A 22795-nucleotide genomic window follows, 5' to 3' on the forward strand; every position below is an offset into this window, starting at 1 on the left:
GGCATTGCGGCTTTTAATAGTTTTATCGCCTCGATTTCTCCACAATGTTTAATGCCAAATATATGCAAGAAAAATCTTTGTCTCAGCTCGTAACCTGGCACGATACATCCACGAAGTTTCATATTTTTAAAATAGATCGCGATTTCCTGCTTAAAACGTTCAGAACAACACGATTTAACAAAAACCTTTCGTCGAAGTCTGATATACACGAGTGCCGTTGCTGTAATTGGTTGTATAAGGTCACGTGCTCAATTTGACCAATCACGAATCTTATAGCAGATTTCGGCAAGAAAGCGTCACCAGAAACCAATAAAATAGCATGTTATAGTAATGTAAATACTCAAGGCGAGTTGACTATCGTGTAGATGACAAAATAAACGTTGAAGATAATGGTGTGTCACATGGTACGTGTTATTCATGTGAAGCTTCGAAAACGGAGATATTTCTTCATGCTACAGATCGGACAGCCACTGTCATCGGGAAAATGATGACAGATATTATTAATAATTCTTTTGAAAATAATTTTCCGATTAGAGTCTATATCTACGTATACAATAAATATGAAAAATAACAACAACAATAAATAGGTAGATCCACGGACGTATATATACGTCTTTGGTAGATCTAAGTTCTGAAAATCGTCAAATTGTTGTTTCCCCTGTCCTTATTCTGGACGTTATGAATGTGTTAGCTTGGATTATTTTTATTTACAACACACTTAATTTAGTTGTAAATGCATCATTTAAATAATGTGATAAACATAACTTTCATTGGTGGGGGGTGGTGGGGTGAAGAGGGACCACACCCAATGGACACAGAACAGCTACAATTAAAATATACCAGTTGTGAACAGAAGCTCATAAATCCTGAGACTATTATAACTGGTATTGCAGTACTTACTAAGGTGCAAAGACAATGAGTAACTTAAGTGATGTGTTTGAATTTTCTGATTGATCATTCATTCTAAGTATAATTTAACTTGAATAAACACTTTGACAGTCACTTGACTTGTATTTGAATTATGATTATAACCATTAAAACAGCCAATCATGTATTTCCTGGCACCCCTAAAAATGTAATGGCACTCTTAATTTGGCATAATTGTGCCCATTGGCAAACTTGAAATAAATTTAATTTCGATCCCTGTTATGTATATCTTGAGCCACAAATCAGACACTATGTCTACAAGTAATATTACTTTATGTTGCCTTTTCTTATATACCTTTTTCTGAGGAGACTGTTATATGGAACACGGACACTGTTACTTTCTGATTGGAATTTATGAATATATTGTACATTTCTTTCTTTTTTTCTGATTATTGCATACTGATAATTCCTGCATTTGTTTTAACTGTATTTAATAGAAATATACCTCGGAGCATTAATTGTGTTGGGTATTTAATTATTAATGTCCTTGCTGACATATATAGGATTTCTAATTCATTGCATGTGAATGTTTTAGATAAAGAGCTTTAGTATTATCCTTAAAGAAAAATCAAAATAAATAATAATGATCATGTCATCTCTTCCAAGCAAGGGGCCTAGTTTTCCGAGATCTTGACTAAAGCTCAATGTATTGATCTGTATCAATTGAAAGGAAGTCTTTGAAAGATATATACTTACAATATAGTTTTGGCTAGTGAGGATGTATTCACATCATCATTGCAAACCGGTTATCAAGTTGCCTTGTGAGGAAGTCTCTGAATAGTCTTTGCAAAGTTCTTTCGAAGATTTCCACAAGCAAAGAAGACTCCACAGTATCTTTTCAATTTTGTTTATTTGTAAAGAAGTCTCCGAAAAGTCCCCACAAATGTTTTTGTGGGGTCTTCGTTAGTGAGAATGCACTCAATACATCCTTGCAAACAGTCAGCTATTTTATTGCCTTATGAGGAAGTCTCCGAATAGTCCTCACAAAGTCTTTGTGGGGTCTTCGCTAGCGAGGATGCACTGATACATCTTTGCAAACCTTCAGCTACTTTATGGCCCTTCTGAGGAAGTCTCCGAATAGTCTTTGCAAAGTTGTTTTGAAGGTCTTCGCTAGCGAAGACGTATCGGAGACATCTTAAGAGATCTCCTAAGACATCCCCTGCTAGTGGAGATGCACTAGAAACGTCATCAGTAGGTTAATGCCTTTGTGGGGAAGTACTTGATTATTCCCCAGAATAGTCTTCGATGGGTCTCTGCAAAGTCTCGGCTAGCCGAGACCATAAAAATTGGCTAAAATCCCTCAAAAGATGCATCGGGACGGTCTCGGGGCGGTCTCGGGTACATCTTTTCTGGGTTTTTTTTTTGTAAGGGTAGGTACCCAGTAGGATGACATGGCAATGTGGTTGTTAACCTTCTAGCACCTAACAGGCAGCTTGGGTTGTATACTCTTCAGGGAGCTGAGAATGATTGTTGTAAACACTGATCCTTTGACCGGGGTAATAAATGTCTAAGCGCTTAGAGCAATTGCTTTTATGCATGGAGTACAGTGCCATATAAATGGACTATTTTTTAATAATAATAATAATGATGATGATGATAATAATAATAATATCCTTCTCTGTAACATCCTTCACAGTATTAAGGGAAATGTTTTAGGATTTTGTTTTCCTCTGCATATGTTGTTCTTACATAGCAAAACATGTCAATACAACTGACACCAAATGATAACAGAATTTATTAATGATTTATCGATTAAAATCTATAAATCTAACTATCCATTCTCTGAAGATTCATTCAATAAGACATAGTGGTATGCATGTCTGGTGACATAGTTTCAGTGTCACAGACCATGCCTATGGACTGATAGCAACAGCTGACATGCCTACTTGGAACCTGCAGAATATTAAGTACAGCAGACATTGTTTGATTTACCTCAGTTTGTGAAATGAATACACTTTTTATGCATAAATTCTTGCTGTTTGGTTGAAACATTTCCTGTTTTCTTTGACTTCTTAGGATAATCTGTAGGAGTGATACCACCTTTCCAAATGTTTAAGAAAAGGTTATGAAAAAAAAAGTATTTCAATTAACTAAGGATAGTTCTGGGATGATTCAGACTCTGTGGCTCTTCATAGCAGGTAATTCAAACTTTGTGCATCGCCGCTTTGACAATAGAATCCCACTTTAACCCCATGAAATCCATCTCTAGTGCTGGTTAAGGTTATTGCCCTTTCATTCAAGCTAAAAGAAATAATGCAAGGAAAACAAACCAATCTTGTGTTTCTCCCCATCACGTATTGGTCACATGTGCCTATAGAGACGGAGAGGCCATGCATGTCATTTAACACGTGCAGTGTCCACACTGCCAGCTGAAATGGAATTGATTAAGGAAGGAAACTAGCAATCACAATTATCCTTTAATTGCGATGATTTTATGAACTGCATGAATTAGAATGTTCGAAAACTGAGGTGCAGGGATGGGTCGTGGATGAATGATATCCATGTTGACTCATCAGGAAGATATTGTTCATTAAAGCATTTGTCATTTGGAGTTATTATTGATGTGTCCTTAAATCACATTGTCAAGTTTTAGCTCAAATGCTATTACACTTTTTACCCTAACAATAAGGATATGACTACATGTACTTTGTAAATGTGAGGTGAGCTATGGAGTCAGTGGCCCTATTTTCACATACCCAAACCATAACACATGCCCCGCACATACCATACATCACCATGACATACCCTACTTATCACACATAGCCTACATCACCATGACATACCCTACACATCACACATACCCAACATCACCGTGACATACACTACACATCACACATAGCCTACATCACCATGACATACCCTACACATCACACAGACCCACACATCACACGTAGACTACATCACCATGACATACCAACACATCACACATACCCAACACATCACACATACCCTACATCACCATGACATCACTACACATCACACATACCCTACACATCACACATACACTTCACATCACACATACCCTACATCACCATGACATCACTACACATCACACATACCCTACACATCACACATACCCTAGACATCACACATACCCTACATCACACATACACTACACATCACACATACATACCCTACACATCACACATACCCACACATCACACATACACTACACATCACACATACCCTAGACATCACACATACCCAGACACCACACATACACTACACATCACACATACCCTAGACATCACACATACACTACACACCACACATACCCTAGACATCACACATACCCACACATCACACATACACTACACATCACACATACCCTAGACATCACACATACCCACACATCACACATACCCTACACATCACCATGACATACCAACACATCACACATACCCACACATCACACATACCCTACATCACCATGACATCACTACACATCACACATACCCTAGACATCACACATACCCTACACATCACACATACACTACACATCACACATACCCTAGACATCACACATACCCACACATCACACATACCCTAGACATCACACATCACACATACCCAAACAACACACATACCCAAACAACAGAAATCCACACCATCACACAAACCCTAAGATTCACATACTCTTACCAGTGACAAGAATGAATAATTATATGACCTTTAAACACTCCAAAGTAACTTGTAGTGTTTCGTAATTATGAATGTGTTGTGAAAACACTTATTTCACGTAAATAGATTAATTTTATCAGAGTGTATAACAAAGTGAACTTAAACACGGCTTCTCTGAAGATCCTTACACCTAGATTACCGTTATTTCTCCAATGATGTATTAACAAAATGACAGTCGTGACAGTAATGTGATTTTATTTTGTTGGCAAAAAATAGAGCTCTACTATGGTGTACAACACTTACCCAGAAAAGAAACTACAAATATGAAACTTTTAATGAGCATTTTAGCACACACAAAAATCTTCGTTTTCTTTAGAATAATGACATCTGATTTAAAATGAGGTGACATCTGTGTATGAATGTTTGTCAGTAAGTGAGTGGGCGAGTGAATGTTAAATAAATGGTCCGCCAACAATGTTCCAGCAAAATCATGGTGGTTGGCATTATGAATCCTTTAATCTGTAAAGTTGTTTGGAATGTTTTCACAATAAGTTTTGTGTACTCAGTCCAATTGGTCCATTACTGGCACTGTATTGTGAATAGTACTGTGTAAGCTTGTGTAATCCATGTCAGGGATGAGATAAGAATGAGAGGGATGAATTTCTTTGTGTTCATTGGGAATGGAATTTGGAGCGCATATCTTGTGAAAGAATTAATGTAAATCAGACAACCAGAAAGACAGCATCCACTCTATAAATGCTGATGATATTTCCTAGATATGAAGATGAGAATGTGGAAACCTGTAATCTCTCTTTGCCTATGACCAGCAGTATTCTGTATCTCAGATGTACACTGGGACTAGTGTCTGTTTACTAAAGATTTGATGACTGTACAGGACTTAGGGGGTAAGAATAACATTGTAATACTTCAAACAAACAGTCATTAAACACTAATCCTGGCAGTTACAACACATTTCCTAAGATTGCTGATATCAAATACATGACCCCATCAAGAAAGACTTACACAACTGTTGGTGTTATTGACAGAATTTCTTTTTTTAAACTTTTGAGAAACAAACTGTTTAAACATAAGGGGAAGATGTTGCATTCATATATGTTGTAATCATTGCTCTTATACAACTTCTAAAGGTTTCAAGAGAATATTATTTATCATTTTCATGAGAAATGACCTACACATTCACCTTGATTGAAGGTGGAAATGTTTATTGTTCGGTGTTCACACCTTCTGTCATAGACATCTGAAACTGCTCTCTATGCTTCTGTCTTGAAGAAACGTAAGGGCTTTTCCAGTGTTGCAGAAATGTTGAAAAAATATAATATCAAAATAATATCCAATAAAAGGTCACTTCCATTCTGAATTGGGTTAGTTTCTGTATTTATACTACACTTGCATGTTTCTTAATTCATCCGAAATCCTGATATATAAGTATTCTCCATCTACTGTAAACACCATGTCGGGGTGCTCATACCTGCCATACTCCTAGAGGTCATGGTTATCACTATATGTTCAGCCACGTATCAGTTGGTCTTCTGGTAGAAATAGAATGGGAAATCATGCCTGGGAAACTAATTACTTCATATTTCATAGAACCCTGTGATTTGCTCAAAGTCGAGCGGTTCACACTTGCCATGACCATATACCCACCTTATGGTTCCTCTGATTATCAGGCTTGTAATGACCAAGAGCACTGCGCTGTTTAACCCTGCCCAGCATGGTCCCCACCCCTTACCAGGTGGGATAATTGATTCCCCTTGCCATGCAGGCAGATGTTAAGGCAAGCTAAAATCCCCGTGTTAGGAAACCTGCTCCGCACTGTCCCAGCTCCATCTCTCACCAGCCTGGGCTGAGGCTTTATTGATGGTAAATATCATGGCATCATATGACTGATGAATACCCACCACTGATAGCTGCACTCCTTCTGACTTTCAGATTAGTAGTTTGGTGGCAGCGATGGGGTTTGTTCTCCCTCTCTCTTCCTTGCTTGAACCGTTCTGCTTCAGAAGGATTTACTGCATATTGGATGAGGATTATTACCTTTGAATAAGGAACTGCTTGAAGGTAAGATTCAAAATTTGTTTTAACAAGTGTATGATATGCTATGCTGACTGATTATTCATCCATCACATATCAGGGTTTGCTAATTTAAGCCTTTATGTGAACTTTACTCTTTAAAGATATGAAAAGCACTTAATCATTTTTAAAGATGACAGTAGATGTTTTTTGTATGAGCAATTTGAGAATGGCATCCTCATGACATTGTTTTATATGTCACTGTAATATGCCAGGAATAATACAATGAAGTCATTATATGGCATGTATTGTAATGCTTTGAGTTTGTTTTCACAACATGACACATATCACAATGCAGAGTTTCAGAGTAGTATTGATTGCAAGAATGTTTTCTAAGATGGATGAAACATGAGAAAGAGAAGTGTCGATATCCTCCAAAAGTCACAATCACTATGCTATGTCAGTCCATGTTATTTTATGACAATACCAATATATGATCAGACTCAAAACTATAAAATATTCCTGAAAGACATAATCTTGAGTACAACTTTACAGACTTATCTAATACTGGTACTGATAGTTAAATTGACTTGTGAAATGATGCGTATCATCACAGAATGAAATGTACCTTGCAGCTTTTCATTTCACTTTAGTCCTGTTTATTTGACATCTGGTCCCTGCTCTAATGAATGAGCTGACTGACTGCAACCACTTATGTGCAAATGTGGCTAGTTTGTGTTGACATATTTCTTACTGGCTTTAGCCGTGTCTTAGGGAAATACAATTTTGATACATGCTTGAAATATTGACTATCATGGTATACTACAGATAGTTGTGAACCATGTTTTGACATTTAGTGATCACTGTGAATACCAGATTCAAGGTTAATCGTGGTACATGGTGAATCTATTAGGTTGAAGATTTAACATTCAGTGGGTTGTTTTTGTAGTTGAGTGATTGTTTTAAAATTGTGGTGTATAAAATATCAGTTATGGTTATCCATGAGGTTTGAAGGAATTAAGGGATATTATGAAAGTTTGTTTCATATTCTGAACAAAAAAGTCAAGGAATCATAAATATTTATGGGGATATTAATATTGAAGACAGCACAATTTCATAAAAAATTGTCAAAAATATTCATGATCCCTAACTTATTTTTTTTTTAGTATGTAAAAATATTTGTTTGTTTTGCAACTTACACAGACTGTGAGAGAGGTAGATTGTTCATGCAGGTATGAGGAAGTGACATATGAACAGCCATGTACAATATTGAACAACAGGATAAGATTCTGAAGTAACCTGAATTCTTTCTTGGGTGACATAAATCATTTATAGTGTAAATGGTAGTGCTTGAATTGCAAAGGTGCAATTCATCACTTCAAAATGTCATGTACAAATATATATATGTACGTTGAAAAAGGTATGGGTTCACTAAACTGTCTTGCCATTATATTATTCTTAAGTGTGTCAGTCTAAGTGTTGTTTCAGTAATGTTTGGTCATATACCTTGCATCTATTGAGAACTATATCAGATGATGCAGCACTAGTCCATCCGCTCAAGGTACTTCACAGTTCAAAAGATCAAAAGCTGCAAAATATCATTCTCCTTGTAATCTTTAATGAAACTGAATTAAGACTTGAATTAACAAGAAAGGTTCTCAGATTAAAAAGAATCAGGAAATGCATTTTGAAATCTATTTGTAATATCCATGTTAAACTGTGATGTATCTCAGTGGGCTTAGCACTATAAAACCGGTATAAGTCAGGGCTGGGACAAGCAGCCACATACACATGTGCATGTACGTCACCATGTAAGAGCAATAATCCTGAACATGACCCATCTCACCTCACTTAATATATGAACCGAAAGTCCTGACATGATTTACTGCAGGATGGACAGATCATCTATAACCATTATGATGACCTGACCAAGGTTTTCAAATAGAGATATTTTGCCTACAATGTACACAGACAATGGTCAAGTTAATCTGTGCGAGTGGGATATCATTTCACAATGCAAACATGATTATGTTTGTAGAAGTAAGAGTCATTTTGTTCTAGTGGAGCTATATGTCTGCATGTATTATTGTGAAATTTTATATGCAGCATGTATGTCTTGTTACCTTACAAGGGTATGTGTTTGTAGTTATTTTAGCCTCAGAATACCCCTTTAAATGTACATACACACTTATCTAGTGAATTACATCTCTGTCGTATTTAGATAAATATGCTTATCATACTTCCATGCAAGAATGATGAAATCTGATTGGTCCATGTGATCTTGATAAAATACTTCCATCTTGATATAAATGTATCCTTGGAGGGAATTACTGCATGTGGATTTCTGAGAGGCAGAATAAATCCCTTATACACTGTTTCAAAGCAAAAAGGCGCTCGCTTTTTCTGAGTCAATGAAAGTCACATGATATAGAGCAAGTTAACCTCAGCTCAATCGAACAGCTGTTTATCTATCAATTTTGCTTTTGTTTGAATTCTTTTACAATGTCATATTAAAACATGTCAATAAGATAAATACAACTTACAATGTATATTCGCTATCATAGCTCCATTTAGGAAAGTGAAGTCATTATGTTCATTTTTCTTATCAGTGACTTCACACATAATTTCTATCCTGTATGAATGCAGTTAGATTGGACAGCTAATTTCAGTATTGTGTCATTCAAATTGAACTCAGTAGCAAATGGGTCCATGGTATTTATCATCATAGAAATGAGATATGAATCACTGGATAATCGATAATAATAAATCCGACATTTTGAATATGACATTCCTACAACAGTGTTTCAAAAAAGAGAGTTCTGATCCAATTTTGAACATCGATGCCACAACGTCCATATTGAATTTGTCATTTTTGTCCATGCCTTGATTCTGCTTGAACTATTGTTAAATCTAGAATGCAGTTAGTAATTGTACCACATGTTACTTAACATATTATGGTATTTGATCAAACTTTTCTGACCTTCTACTGTCCCATCATTCATGTAGTTTGGCTCCATTTTTGACTGGCCCAGTTGTCTAAGGCGCCGCGATTCGCTGTGCAGAGTTGTGTCCCTTGGGCATGCCAGAAACCTATGATTGTGGGTTCGAATCCCGGTTCGCCCCGATTAGGTTTCTAGGTTTGTCAGCTCCATACCCGTGCTCGTGGGTTTCACCAAAGTGGTAAACGTCTGAGACCTGCATCACTTCGGGCTTTCCTCCCACATTAAGCTGACACGCCGCGATATAACTGGAATACTGTTAAAAGCGGCGTTAAACCCAACTCACTCACTCACTCAATTTTTTACATATCTGAATTCACTGGATTTAGGAAGTTCATATTTGGTGTATATGATCCAAGGAATAGCGTCTATGAAACATGCCCACAGAATTCTGATCCGATTCTTTACTTGACTGTCATACTGACATTTGATTTTGGCACATTACTGAGCCATTTATTTGTGTATTGATGTGCACATTCAATATATACTGCATATGTCTTTTGTGTTGGAATTCATGGCATCATAATTGTGTATGTTACACCATCTGACCAAGTGCTGACACATTTTCTGTTGGAAAGCTGTCTCACAGATTTCTGAACCAATTTTAACCATGTCAGTGTGAACGGTTATTTCTGTCGTGTGAAATGGCCTGTAACTTTGACTTGGCTTGCATAGTTTTAGGGTTCTTGTATGGCCATGGATTCAATTTTAAAACTTTACGTTCTATCATATTGCAAGTATTATGGTGGGTGGGTGGGAAGTATGAGTGAGTGAGTGAGTGAGTGGGTGGGTGGGTGGGTGGGTGATTGGGTGAGTGAGTTGGATTTTACTCTGCCATTATTTCCAATATCAATATTGTAGTAATAACATGGTGGGGTACACCAGAAATGGGCTTCACACATTGGCAACTATTATTGAAGATAAAGGTTCATATCAGACCACCTTCGTGTCACTCCTGCACAATATTCACGAAAAACTCCTGTGTCTTTTTGGGTGCACTTACATTTTATTGTAATAACATTGAATAAAGTGGTTGCATAGGTTGATATAAAAACTGAATGAAAGAATTACCTGTTTATTTTGATTTCATTCGTTTTCAATACATATATAGCAGAACAAGGCTAATTGGGCTAGTTTCTTTGAGAAAGGTCTTTTTTGTGTTCCCCTTAGACATACCAACTAAATAAATAATTCAAGTCCTAACTTTATGCCGTGTACAACATAGATTCATTTGGAATATTCTGGATCAGTTGAGTACTGCCCATGCTGATTGACCAGGTCTAATGCATTCATCTCAGAATAACGTTTTTTTGTTTCCAATTTATAAAGATAGTGCTTTAAACCAAGTTGCCATCATGGTTTCCTAAATTAAGCACATACCTTTTCAGTGAGAAAGTAGTGAACATTTCTGCCATATTTTCATAAAGAAAATCATTTGAGCAACATTTCAAATTTGTAAGAAACTTATTTGTTAGCTATAAATAGATATAGCACCATCTTTTAAGAAATGAAAAATGTATGGATCCACAGGGTTAAAAGAGTACTTATTACTTAACGTCCGGATAGTTTGGTTCACTGATGTGAAAATGTAAATTAGGAAATATGTATAGTAAGGTGAACTCAAATATAACAAAAAACTCCCTATTCAGTAAACGTCTTTTGAAAGATACCACCACATGGCCCTTACATTAACCGTTAAAGTTTTAGTTTTTATTCCATGGGAGATAAAATGAACTGTATAACTGATGCTAATCCCCTAATTCAAACAATCACAGGAACTGTCTGACCATGTGAACTTCATTCATGGGGAGCCCAGTGATTTACATACTGTATGTTGTTCTTAGCTCAGCCAGGATACACTTATTGTGGGTTTGAATTCAAGAGGTCACCCTGATCAGGGTCCTTGGCTCTATCAACGCCTTACCTGTGCTTTTTTGCTTTTACCAAAGTGGTAAATATCTTTGAAGGCTTCCTCATACATGTCACAAAATAATGCAACAGAAATATTGTTCAAAGTGACATTTAACCCAACCCACTCAATCTGTCTAGTGGTACGGTCACAGCTGAACTATTTCTGTCCTTTTGGTTGATGAAAGTAGTTTTATGTCCATCCTGCAGCATGAAATGTTGAAACGTTGGATAAATACCATGTGTTGTGTTAGCAAAGTATAAATTATACTTCAGCCATTTTTGTTTTCACTCGTGCACTAAACTTTGTTCTTATGAAAAAGAAATTATTAAGGTATGTAGTATAACTATTTGATATGCATATGTGAACAAACATTCCTCAAGTCACCGTTAATTTAAAAAAGAATCCATCCAAACTGTGTGTCTGGAGGCATTTCATTGTTTATTATATAAGTATATTCAAAACTGTTAAAGGAACCTGTGCAAAATAACTTTAATGAAGCTTGAATGTTAGATAGGACTATGTATATGATATTTCATTATTATTTTAAGTAAAGAAACAAGTGAATCATTTGCTAGTTTCTTTGTGTATTGTAGAGAGGCAAACTGATGGAAAATCAAATAATTTATGTATTATGACTTATGGAAAGTGAAGCAAAAACACCTGGTATGATCTCCATCCAGAGCTCTAGATAAGCTTTTCTGTATTTTATCCAGGGGTTTGATTTTGATGCAGTATCCACAATTGTTAGAGGGCATTTTACCCACCTGTTTCTTGACATTTGCCTATTTTAACTTGAAAACCTTTTTCATAACAATCATGGGAAACCTAAATGAATATGAGTATACACATCTGCGTCTGCTTGTGGCTCCCTATCCAGGAAGCCATTTTTGTTTGCAAAACCTAGCATTGTAAGAAAGGCGCGCTATTTGTTAATCTCCAATCAATGACTGTTTAAGAAACATTGATTAGGCACTATTCGGGTTAGTTTTTAGCAAAAGCTTTTCCCGAATGTATCCGTATTGGCTGATACACAATCACTTTGTAAAACAGTTGTAATATGCACATTAGTTTTATTTCAATAGCATATTTTATCGTAATAGCAGATTTGATTTGTTTGTATATTTCAGTTTATTTCATCAGTATTTTACACCAAAACACAGCATATCTCGAACTCTGTCCATCTTTATAAAATGAACTTTTGAAACTGTCAAGGAACTTCTTAAGCACCTTTTAAGTCAGTTCAGTTTACTTTTAAGAAAGACCCACCAACGATGGTACATGAGAAATAATAGTATAAAATATCAATATTAAGATGAAATGAAATGAAAGCAACAGATTCTTAGATCACTAAATATACTGAGTTGTTCTATTGTTTTGCAAAAAAAATTGTGGAAAATGTGAGTATGTCCTGCCTCACTGATACAGGCATAATTTTGAACTGGGGGGTCGCCTTATACGTGGTGTTGCTTTATAGACAGCGATATATATTACTGTATGCATGACATTAGGTAAATTCAACTACTCATGACTACTCTCCAAGTTTAGGAAATAGGTTTGTCTCAAGTAATTTGAGGCCTTGGATGATGACATTTCAAAGTATGGCAAGTCTTTAGCCTAACTTGGCATGTGTATCCTTGAGCTTTATCGTGATAGAAAGTAGTTCTTAGGATCATTTCACATTGTAGGTCCCCCATGAAAGCATTTGGGAAATACTCAGTCGAGCTGGTGAAAACAGGATGTGCCTCTGTAAAGAGCACAGTTCAGAATGAAGGCCTATAGCCCAGGGGTGTGTATTGTAAGCAGTAAACTGCTGATGTGCCCCTGTAAAGAGCCCAGTTCAGAATGAAGGCCTATAGCCCATGGGTGTGTATTGTAAGCAGTAAACTGCTGATGTGCCTCTGTAAAGAGCACAGTTCAGAATGAAGGCCTATAGCCCATGGGTGTGTATTGTAAGCAGTAAACTGCTTATGTGCCTCTGTAAAGAGCCTAGTTCAGAACGAAGGCCTATAGCCCATGGGTGTGTATTGTAAGCAGTAAACTGCTGATGTGCCTCTGTAAAGAGCCCAGTTTAGAATGAAGGCCTATAGCCCATGGGTGTGTTTAAGGAGTTCATGTGTAGCACATTATGAGGATGAACCACAACATTGTGATGTTTATGGATAATCAATTATCAACTCTGGCTATTTATTTTTAATGGCTTGTGTACAGAATTAATTTTCAAAGCATAAGGTCAGCAGTAAAAAGAAAGGTGTGACATCTATTAAGTATGTTTGTAAAGAGCATTAATAAATAAATGTGATGTTTGAATGACAATACCCTTCCCATATTGAGCTGCTATTGATGTTTATTTTATTATGTGATTAAGTTAACTGACATGGCAGAAAGAGATAAAGCAATTCTGTAAAATGAAATTTTGTGATGGCATATCCTATAACAAAATGCCCTGCCTTTGTGTATGGTCACCTTGCATAAAAAGCAAAGCTCACAAATAATGACACCACACAGGGTACTTTCTGCAGACCTGATGACATGGCTGAAACGTGTTGTGAACTGTAGCAAGATTAAATACTACATCATATACTTTTTTCAGGCTGACATATCCAGACAAAGTATAATTCTGGGAATGTGGAAAGGAACATAAACCACATATATTTTCATGAGTATTCCGTTAGTAGAAGCAAGATTGTACATTTATATGTATTTGGAAAAGTAGCTGGGACTGTTATGGATCTGGAATCCATGGGAACAATATATGTGGCTCGGGGAAGCGATAAAAAGCCTTTAATCTACAACTTTTCATTCGTTTCATAAAAAATCTCATTAAAGGTTTCATTTTAGGGCCCCCTTTTACTGTAAGTGTATTCAAAGTGTACATTAATAGTACAGGGTACATACTTCATCAATCTATCTTCAATATCTTTTGTCCAGTTCGTTTATCTAGCTCATGACCTGTTCTCATTACTACAACAAGCCGTTATTACTATTGATCAACTGGGGAATGCACAAATTTGATTGAGATGATGGCAAACCAACAACTCATGTCTCAAGTAGAAACCCGATTGATGTCATCATTGAATAGAGAAGCACTTGAGACAAAGAACCATCTTTGTACTGGCAGCATACTCATTCACTTTGCGCTGCCTAGTAGGCTCACCTTCATATTTACAAGATGGGGTTTACATACCAAGTTTGATACTTGCATCTTCATATTGACAAGATGGGGTTTGCATACCAAGTTTGATACTTGCATCAGAGAGGAAATTGGCCGAGGTAAAATTCTCTTTGTACAAATTGTGATGCCTGTCAGTAAACAGAGATTTACAGAATAGACAAGGAGTACATTGCTCTTGAATTTGCTGGTGGAGCAAAATGCGTTTCAATGGTCAATTTTGCATATTAATGCATGAACAATGTTTGTTAATACATGGTTAGTTAAAGAATCAGGAAATAAAATAGTCCCTCAGTCTATTTGATAATTTTGCGTTTTAGATATTGTCAATTTGGTAAATATCATGCAGTTCAGAACTGGTAATAAATACTTAACTCATGTGTTCTAAAAATCTAATGAATTAGAAAACCATCATGGTTTGCATTCTCTATTTGATAAAGACAATACTAACTTTATCTTCACTTGTTCAAGTATTTTTGCTGTATATTTTTCAATCCACATTATCCACTATAGATCATTTACTAATGATCAGGAATGTCAGGAATGATTTCCACAGACTTATACCAACAATATATTCTAATACAAGTGACAAAAACCTATCCATAGCCACTAAAGCAGAGTTGATTGCTTGATTCCGACTGTTTATGAGAGCATGTGTTTATCAAACCCTATCAGACAGTGATGATACCAGGTGTTCGCCAAAATGTTAGCATATTCAGCCCCATCGTTGGCACCTGTCACAAACACATGACACAGGCTCAGGTTTTGACAGAGAGATAGGCAACAATTACACAATCTCCTTTGTGTGTTTTTTTTAGATATATATTTGAATAATGTTACTATTGTTTCTCCATTATGTCTTTGTTATGTCTAGAAAATCCCATGTATTTATTGATTATCGTTGTGATGATAAAAATGCAGCATGGTGCAATATCTTGAAAGATATCCATCCACCAGCATGTGTTTATGAATCTCTAAAAAAAAGGTGAGCGTATCCAGCCCCCTGGTGGCACCCATCAGCAGAGTTTTACCTACATTCTCAAAACAAGGATTTCAGGGGAAAGCCAGCAACTAATTTCAAGGGTCCTTAAATATGAGGTTACTGTAAAGTAATGAAATGGTGTAATATTTAATGATTACTTTAATAACGGGACCTGTATGATTCTTGTGAAGAATTTGGTACAATGACTATTATTGTGTGTTCCTTCAAGACCCAATAATAATGATTTGGTGGATCCGTTCAATGAATTTGTGTGTACAGGGTGCACATTTCTGCATGGTGTAAAATTCTGCATCACAAACACATGCAAAGGCACTTCACCTGGAAACAAAACCCACAGATTGTACAAAAATGGGTAATTGCACAGACATCATTTTGTCACTGATGCATTCACAATTGGAAATGTCCTCTAACTGTCTACCATTATACTGTTTGAACAATTTTCTAAGACATTCAACATGTAGACTCTTGAGACGTTGCCGAAGTTCGATCAAAGTAGTCTGAAAATAATCAACCCTGGACAAGAAGAACGAGGTGTGGATAGCATGAACGATGATCCAATCAGTTAGGTAACACTTTGTAACCACTCCATATCAATTTTGGACGGCTCATATAACAAGCATGAAGTGCCAGACCTATTCTGCCTCATAGTGTTCCTTGGGGAGGAGAGATTGGGCATTAGTTGCAGAATACAGTTGTAAATCAGGGAATAGGATAGGTTTATGCTTCTTGGATAAATCAGCCTATCAGTGAATAAGTGCCTGTGATCTAAAGTATCATGACAGTATTACTTATGATTAAGGTATTAAACAGCTTGATATGTTGTCCAAATGTACAGGGTCAAATAATGATTGCAAATACATGTAGAAGAATAGACTTTATATTTTATTTTTGGTATCTTTCTGCAATCTGTTTTTATTTCATGATTAATTTTCAAACAAATCATTTCTGATTATGGTATTGTGCTCATCAATATCTCATACAGCAAAACATATTTGGACAAATGATTTAACAAGGAATAAGGTATGTAATGTTTCTCTGGACATAATATATGTAAAATAGACTCATTTCATCTGAATTTTCTCTATGCTCTTATGATCTATGACAGTCGATGCATTAAAAAGAATTTAATACAAATCTATTGGTCTGAAGGTTAAGGTAACAAGTGTGAATGTTGTTTATCCCTGCAGTCAGCAATATTCCAGCAATATTGATGTCACAAGGACCTGGAAACTATCTAATATACTCCTGGCAAATCAGTATTTTGTGTGAAATATGATAAACATTTAGTTCCTATTGGTACAATGTGTGTGATATAGATAATATAATCCACCCGTGAAGATGCGGGTTAGAATAGGTCTTCAATAACCCTTGCTTGCCGTGAAAAGTGACTATGCTTGTCGTAAGAGGCGACTAACAGAATAGGGTGGTCAGGCTCGCTGACTTGGTTGATGCATGTCATTGTATCCCAATTCCTTGGATCGAAGCTCATGATATCAATCACTGGATTCTCTGGTCCAGACTCACTTATTTACAGACCGCTCTCATATAGCTGGAATATTGCTGAGTGCGGCGTTAAACAACAAACAAACAAAAAGATAATACAATCCTTTTCAGACAGCATAAGGTATGTTACACTCACTAAGTTTGTGAATATCCTGTCCCTTGTGAAGTTTAATGGTGGTTAATTATGCTGCTGGGACAAGTTATTTTCATATATTTTGTAGTTTCGTAAATTCATCCTGTCACGACGAAAGGTGTTACAAACACATGTGAATTGAATTACAGGTGGATGTGTTTGTCAACATTACTGATATAATCAGTTATGCAGATGAGGGTAATCTTCAAATGGGAAAAGAGCTCCAAGTGTAGATTTCATCAAATGACAATGGCTTATGAGTATTTGGTGTTGTACAATTTTACATGAGTACTGGTACCTGGCTTATATCAAGATTGATTGGCAGGTGGTGCAAAGTCATCTAAGGTATCACACTTCCCAGAAACAAGTGATCGTGGGTTTGAATCCCAATATACCCTGATTATGTTTCTAGGTTTGTCAGCATTATTCCTGTGCTTGTCGGTTTCACCAAAGTGGTCAACGACCTCCATCATTTCAAACTTTCATCCCACCTCAAGTTCACACTGTAATACGACTGAAATACTGCAGAAAGTGGTGTTAAACCAAACTCACTCATAGAGGTTCGGTCATATGAAATCACTGAATCTCAGTTTCTATTAAAGAACCAGAAATTTTCAGCAAAGGTGTATCAGGATCTGTGAATAATATATAATATGAGTAAGTGTGTTCTCATGTGTCTCAGATGTTCCTGAGATGACACTAACTAGATACTTATAATATCACTTGTGTCATGTGAGTGCTAATGTATTGAATAGTCATCTGATTTTATGCTTACAAGATATTTGCAATAACAATTTGTGTGGTGGTTTTTCTAATTACTTCATCACTTAACATTCCGTTATCGTTTTCATTACCAGTTTACAGCCGATTTGCATATTGATTTCTGTCATAGAATACAAGGACCGATTAAATTTTGTCTTCTTGAATCAAACATGAGGTAGGATCTGCAAAGAAAGTGTTCTTACCATGGTCCGATTCACATGACTGGATAAATGGTGTATGGCTTACACATCTTAGTACAATGACAATACTGGGGATTTGATCACTGTTTTACTCTGACTCCATAAGGAGTTGGCAGGATCCATAGTGTATTCAATCTCCCTAGGAAGGGCAGTTTCCTTGTCACTTTTATCTAACTGTTGACATTGTTGCACAATGTGTCATGTAGCATTGTTGTGATGTGAAGCTGGTTGGTCAATATAGTTTGATTATATTGACAGACCTGTGCTGTCCAATGCACCTTGATAGTGATTATGTTCAGCTAGTTCAGTAAACCTTGTAACCAATATTGATTATAACAACCTCCCTAATGTGTTAAACTGTTTGGACAAATGCCAGGTGTAAAAGTGGTAATTTAAAATTCTGGAAAATATCATTTACTGACTTTGTTTACTGACTAGATAGTTTTCTGGCACGTTTTTGTGTGTATTATTTCTGTATTCATACTGATGTTTTAGACATATAATAAAAGTCAATAATAGTACTGGGTTTGCTTTTGTCTCAGGGGAGTTTTTCTACATGTTCGCCATGGAGGTTTTAGGTAACAAAAAAATCAATATCGTCCTTTGGATCTTAAAAGAGCTTCATTTTGTTTGAATGACTTTAATATGTCTAAATTTTACATTTCTAAATGTGACACATGACAAGCTTAATGTAGACATGATCAATAATAGTGAAACTGGTGCTCAGCTTGAGGATGTTTTGCAAGAGCCAGGGCTGTAGTAAGAGGTTGTTTGATGCAAGGCAGCTTTCAGGGAAGTCAGACATCAACACGAGGCTGAACCAAGTGGAATATTTCATGACATTAACATGCTCCAATGGAACTATAACTTGTGAACTTTACTCAAACTCCACCAAATTGACAGGATAAAAAGCTTGAGTCATAAAGATATAACAAGAATAATGAATGAAACGGAAGCTGAAATTACGGCAATTGCACAACTGTAAATAGATGATACTGAGGGTGTCAAAAGGCACTACAGTGACATGGTGCATTTGCCTATACGCTTGTCCCTGGTCTGTTGAATATCGACCGCTTGTGTAAACTTACACTTAGCAAGCTTGAAGGAGGGCATAATCTTCAGATTCTGGTCTTTCTGCTTGTCAATACATGGCCAATTGTGATGATAAACTATGTTGGATAGATAGTTTACATAGCATGTGACTAAACACCTCACTTCACTACAGCCGCTTTCACCGCCTCAGCCTGACAGTTGAGAATGCTCGTGGTTGGGAAAGGTATGCCTGCTTTGCCTAAGCGACTTTTTAGGAAGGATTAACGTATTGATTCGAGGCTTTGCGTAAAATTCAAACCCTTGCTACCCACGTGCCCAAAGGGAAAACAGGTAACGAGAGGGCTACAGGATGCGATTGGTCAGATCTGTGGCTTTGGGATGTGAGACTGTAATTGGAGAGCAGCGGTACTCTATTGTAGTCAATACAGAGGTGTTGAGTCAATGACAAGGACGGATTTTATGATGTAACAGTGGGATGTGGCATGCCATTATCACTGTAGTCTGAATGGGGACAGTGAGAGTCACACTGGGCTCAGGCAAGGTGAGTATGGCTTAGGCTTACACGATCCATGTCTAATATTGTTGTCCTACTCATGTTATAATGGTAGCTCACAGGAGTGTTGTTTCATTTGGGATTGTATGTTTAGTACCATATCATTCTCACCACAAGGATTATATTTAGTACTCAAGGAGATTGTGAATTCTTCATAAATACCCCATGCCTTATTTACACAAGGGTGATTTAAGCCTTGGAATATGAAATCGCATATTTTTTCCCATTTTGATTGTGATCATTTTTTACTTTCATATTTTATCAATAGTGTAATAATTAAATCATAAAGGGCATTGTGATTAAAAGGTAAAAATTATATTGTCAGATCTATATAACTTAAAAGTATATAACAAGAATCTTATCAAAGGTCAAAATAGCAACAATTCTTTAATTTGTATTATAGATGATACCTGCCAATATAATAATGTCAGACAAACTGTTACTAGTAAGCGTTAGCAGTTACTCCTTGAGAATCTGGGAGTGGGCATATTTTGCTCATAGGATTAGCACTTGGATCATGGAAGTATAGAAAATTGCTGACATTAAGCCTGTAGAAGCTGCTTTTTCGTTTATATTTTTCTTACATGAATACTTAAATTTCAGTTCATTTTATCGTCTCCCACAGGGGATATAAAATCAACTCATTGCAGTGGCTTATTTCTGTGTTGTGGTAATTGAATTGTTTTAGTTACAACATGTTTGAGTGCATTTTTTATCATTAATTAACTTTTCTCATTTCAAATGTACATTGAATCTGATAATTAGAATGATTGAACTGAAAGATGAGAGGGGAAATGGCAAAGTAATTCAACTTTAATTAGTGTTATTATTTGTTCCTTTGCTGGTTTGATAGATTGTGTCAATATGGCAGAAATGTTTTAGCAACAACTCATTGCCATTCATCGTAATACGTATACTTAATGCGTATTATATAGCATCCAAATGTTTCAAACATCTCAAAGTTAACTAGGAAGTAACAAGGATGTCAATTAATGTCTTTTCATTATTGCTTTTATATTGCAATTGTTTGATAAATGTGTTTTGTCATATGTCCAAAAGTAAATTGTTAATGATCAAATGATTTTTTATTTGCTGTATTATTATTATAATTATTATTATTATTATTATTATTCACAAATACATGAAATAGAACTTGTTATGAGGTATTGTGAGTGTATGTCAGTATAAGAGGACACTGCTTTGTTTGTAAAGACCTAACTGGTCAACATATGTTACAGAAAGCTTCAAGTATCCTGTACATGTAGTTATGACTTGTGCATCCTGTGTAAAAAATCAGTTGAATTTCCTATTTGTTGGACAAATGGTTCACTTAATTAACACCTGTGAAAACTGGTAGCACTAAATGATGGGCCTTTTCATAAGGTACAGAATAGTATGGAGAGATCTGCGTTGACTGGTGTGTATGGTGCAATGGATTGCTGTTTCTATGAGACATCTATTTGGTATATTTTAGTTATTGTCCAAAAAATTTAAAGTGAGTGAGTGTGGTTTTCTACCACTTTTAGCAATATTCCAGCAATATCACAGCAGGGAAAACCAGAAATGGGTCTTACACTTTGTAACATGTTTGGAATCAAACCCAGGTCTTTGCCATGACAAGTGAACACTTAAACCACTAAGCTACCACACCGCCCCAGAAAGTTTCTGAAGTTTCTGTCCATAAGTTTTTCTTTTACTTGTTTGTAAGTCCATTACAGTAGAACATGGATATAATGAACTACAAGGGACCGGAGTAACCAGTTCGTTATATACGTTTTCGCTTGGAAACGTCAGCCATCTTGGCAAAAGCAAAACATAATACACACATACATGTTAATACATGTTTCCTCCCGCATCTACCGGTGATTCAGTTAAAAAGTACCCAATGATATATCTTCAAAACATTTTGACCCAATTGTAGGATCACTGTTTGTTTTACAGACAAGATTGGTCCAAATTACATGGACATGTAAGATTAACATAATGCCAGTTGAACAAAGTTGAATTGTCAGTGACACTTGACACTGAGTGAGATTTCTCAGTTCGCTATACTAGTCACTAATTTGTGGTAGATGGGCTTGTCGAGGATCAGATATAGCTTCGCTATATCCGTTAGTTCACTGTAGAGAGTTTGTTATGTACGTAAATTATATATGATATATATAGGAGATAAATCGAGTTTTTTTAACAGTTCGTTTGTTCACTCTATCCGTGTTCTATTGTAATTCTAATTCCAGGAATGGAATCAACAGGTTGGACAGTTGCTTTAATCATCGTGAAAGAGTGAGCTATATTGTCCTTTGGGATTAAAATACTGCCCATTCAAAAATTCAGTTAAATGATTATGTCAATCTTAGTTAAGAAATGAACATTTAAAAAACCACTAATTTTGATAGCATAAAATTATATTTTGGTATGATTAATTGCATAAGTTGTACAAAGTCATACCAAGTCAGACAAAGACATATAAAGCAGTACAGTAATGATGGTATCAGTGTATATAACAGAGGTCACAGATCTTCAAAGCAGGTATTGAAGGTACAAATAAATGCTTGAAGAAAAAAAGTTCTACATCATGCTGACACATGTAGTTATATGATAAACAATGTTTGTTCATGGAATGCATGGTAGTTTGAATACAAGGTCAGTTCGAGATTTGATAAGTCCCCTACTGAGCTTGCAAACTGAACCAAAGTGAACAGTAAAGGCTGTAATGGCAGACAAGATCTAGTGACATGCTGACATCTGAATACTTGTGTGTCTGCTCAACATTAGCAGATACAGCTATCTTGTGCACAGTGTACTCAATCAGTTCCTTGTAGTGCAATATGATACCCTGAATCAAAAATAGAACAGGGTGTTTCATCAAACCCTCCTCACCCGTCTGACCTTTAAATTTTTCTGACACTTAGCAGAGTACAGTCCTAAC

General features: G+C 36.1%; 1 protein-coding gene across 8 annotated transcripts in view; it reads left to right on the forward strand.

Moving 5' to 3' along the window:
• LOC139471859 (zwei Ig domain protein zig-8-like) overlaps positions 1 to 22795 on the forward strand; it is a 226820-nt gene that overhangs the window by 131102 nt on the left and 72923 nt on the right. For 6 of the 8 annotated variants that reach the window (XM_071254372.1, XM_071254364.1, XM_071254407.1 and 3 more), the window contains one exon: positions 6499 to 6627. The gene's annotated coding sequence lies outside the window, so the exon portion shown is untranslated. Of the gene's footprint in view, positions 1 to 6498; positions 6628 to 19518; positions 19855 to 22795 lie in introns of those variants that run through there. The other 2 variants (XM_071254402.1, XM_071254396.1) reach the window with 2 other exon arrangements.

This window comes from Haliotis cracherodii, unplaced genomic scaffold, assembly GCF_022045235.1.
Source record: "Haliotis cracherodii isolate W230 unplaced genomic scaffold, xgHalCrac1.p SCAF_1, whole genome shotgun sequence".
Classification (NCBI taxonomy): domain Eukaryota; kingdom Metazoa; phylum Mollusca; class Gastropoda; order Lepetellida; family Haliotidae; genus Haliotis; species Haliotis cracherodii.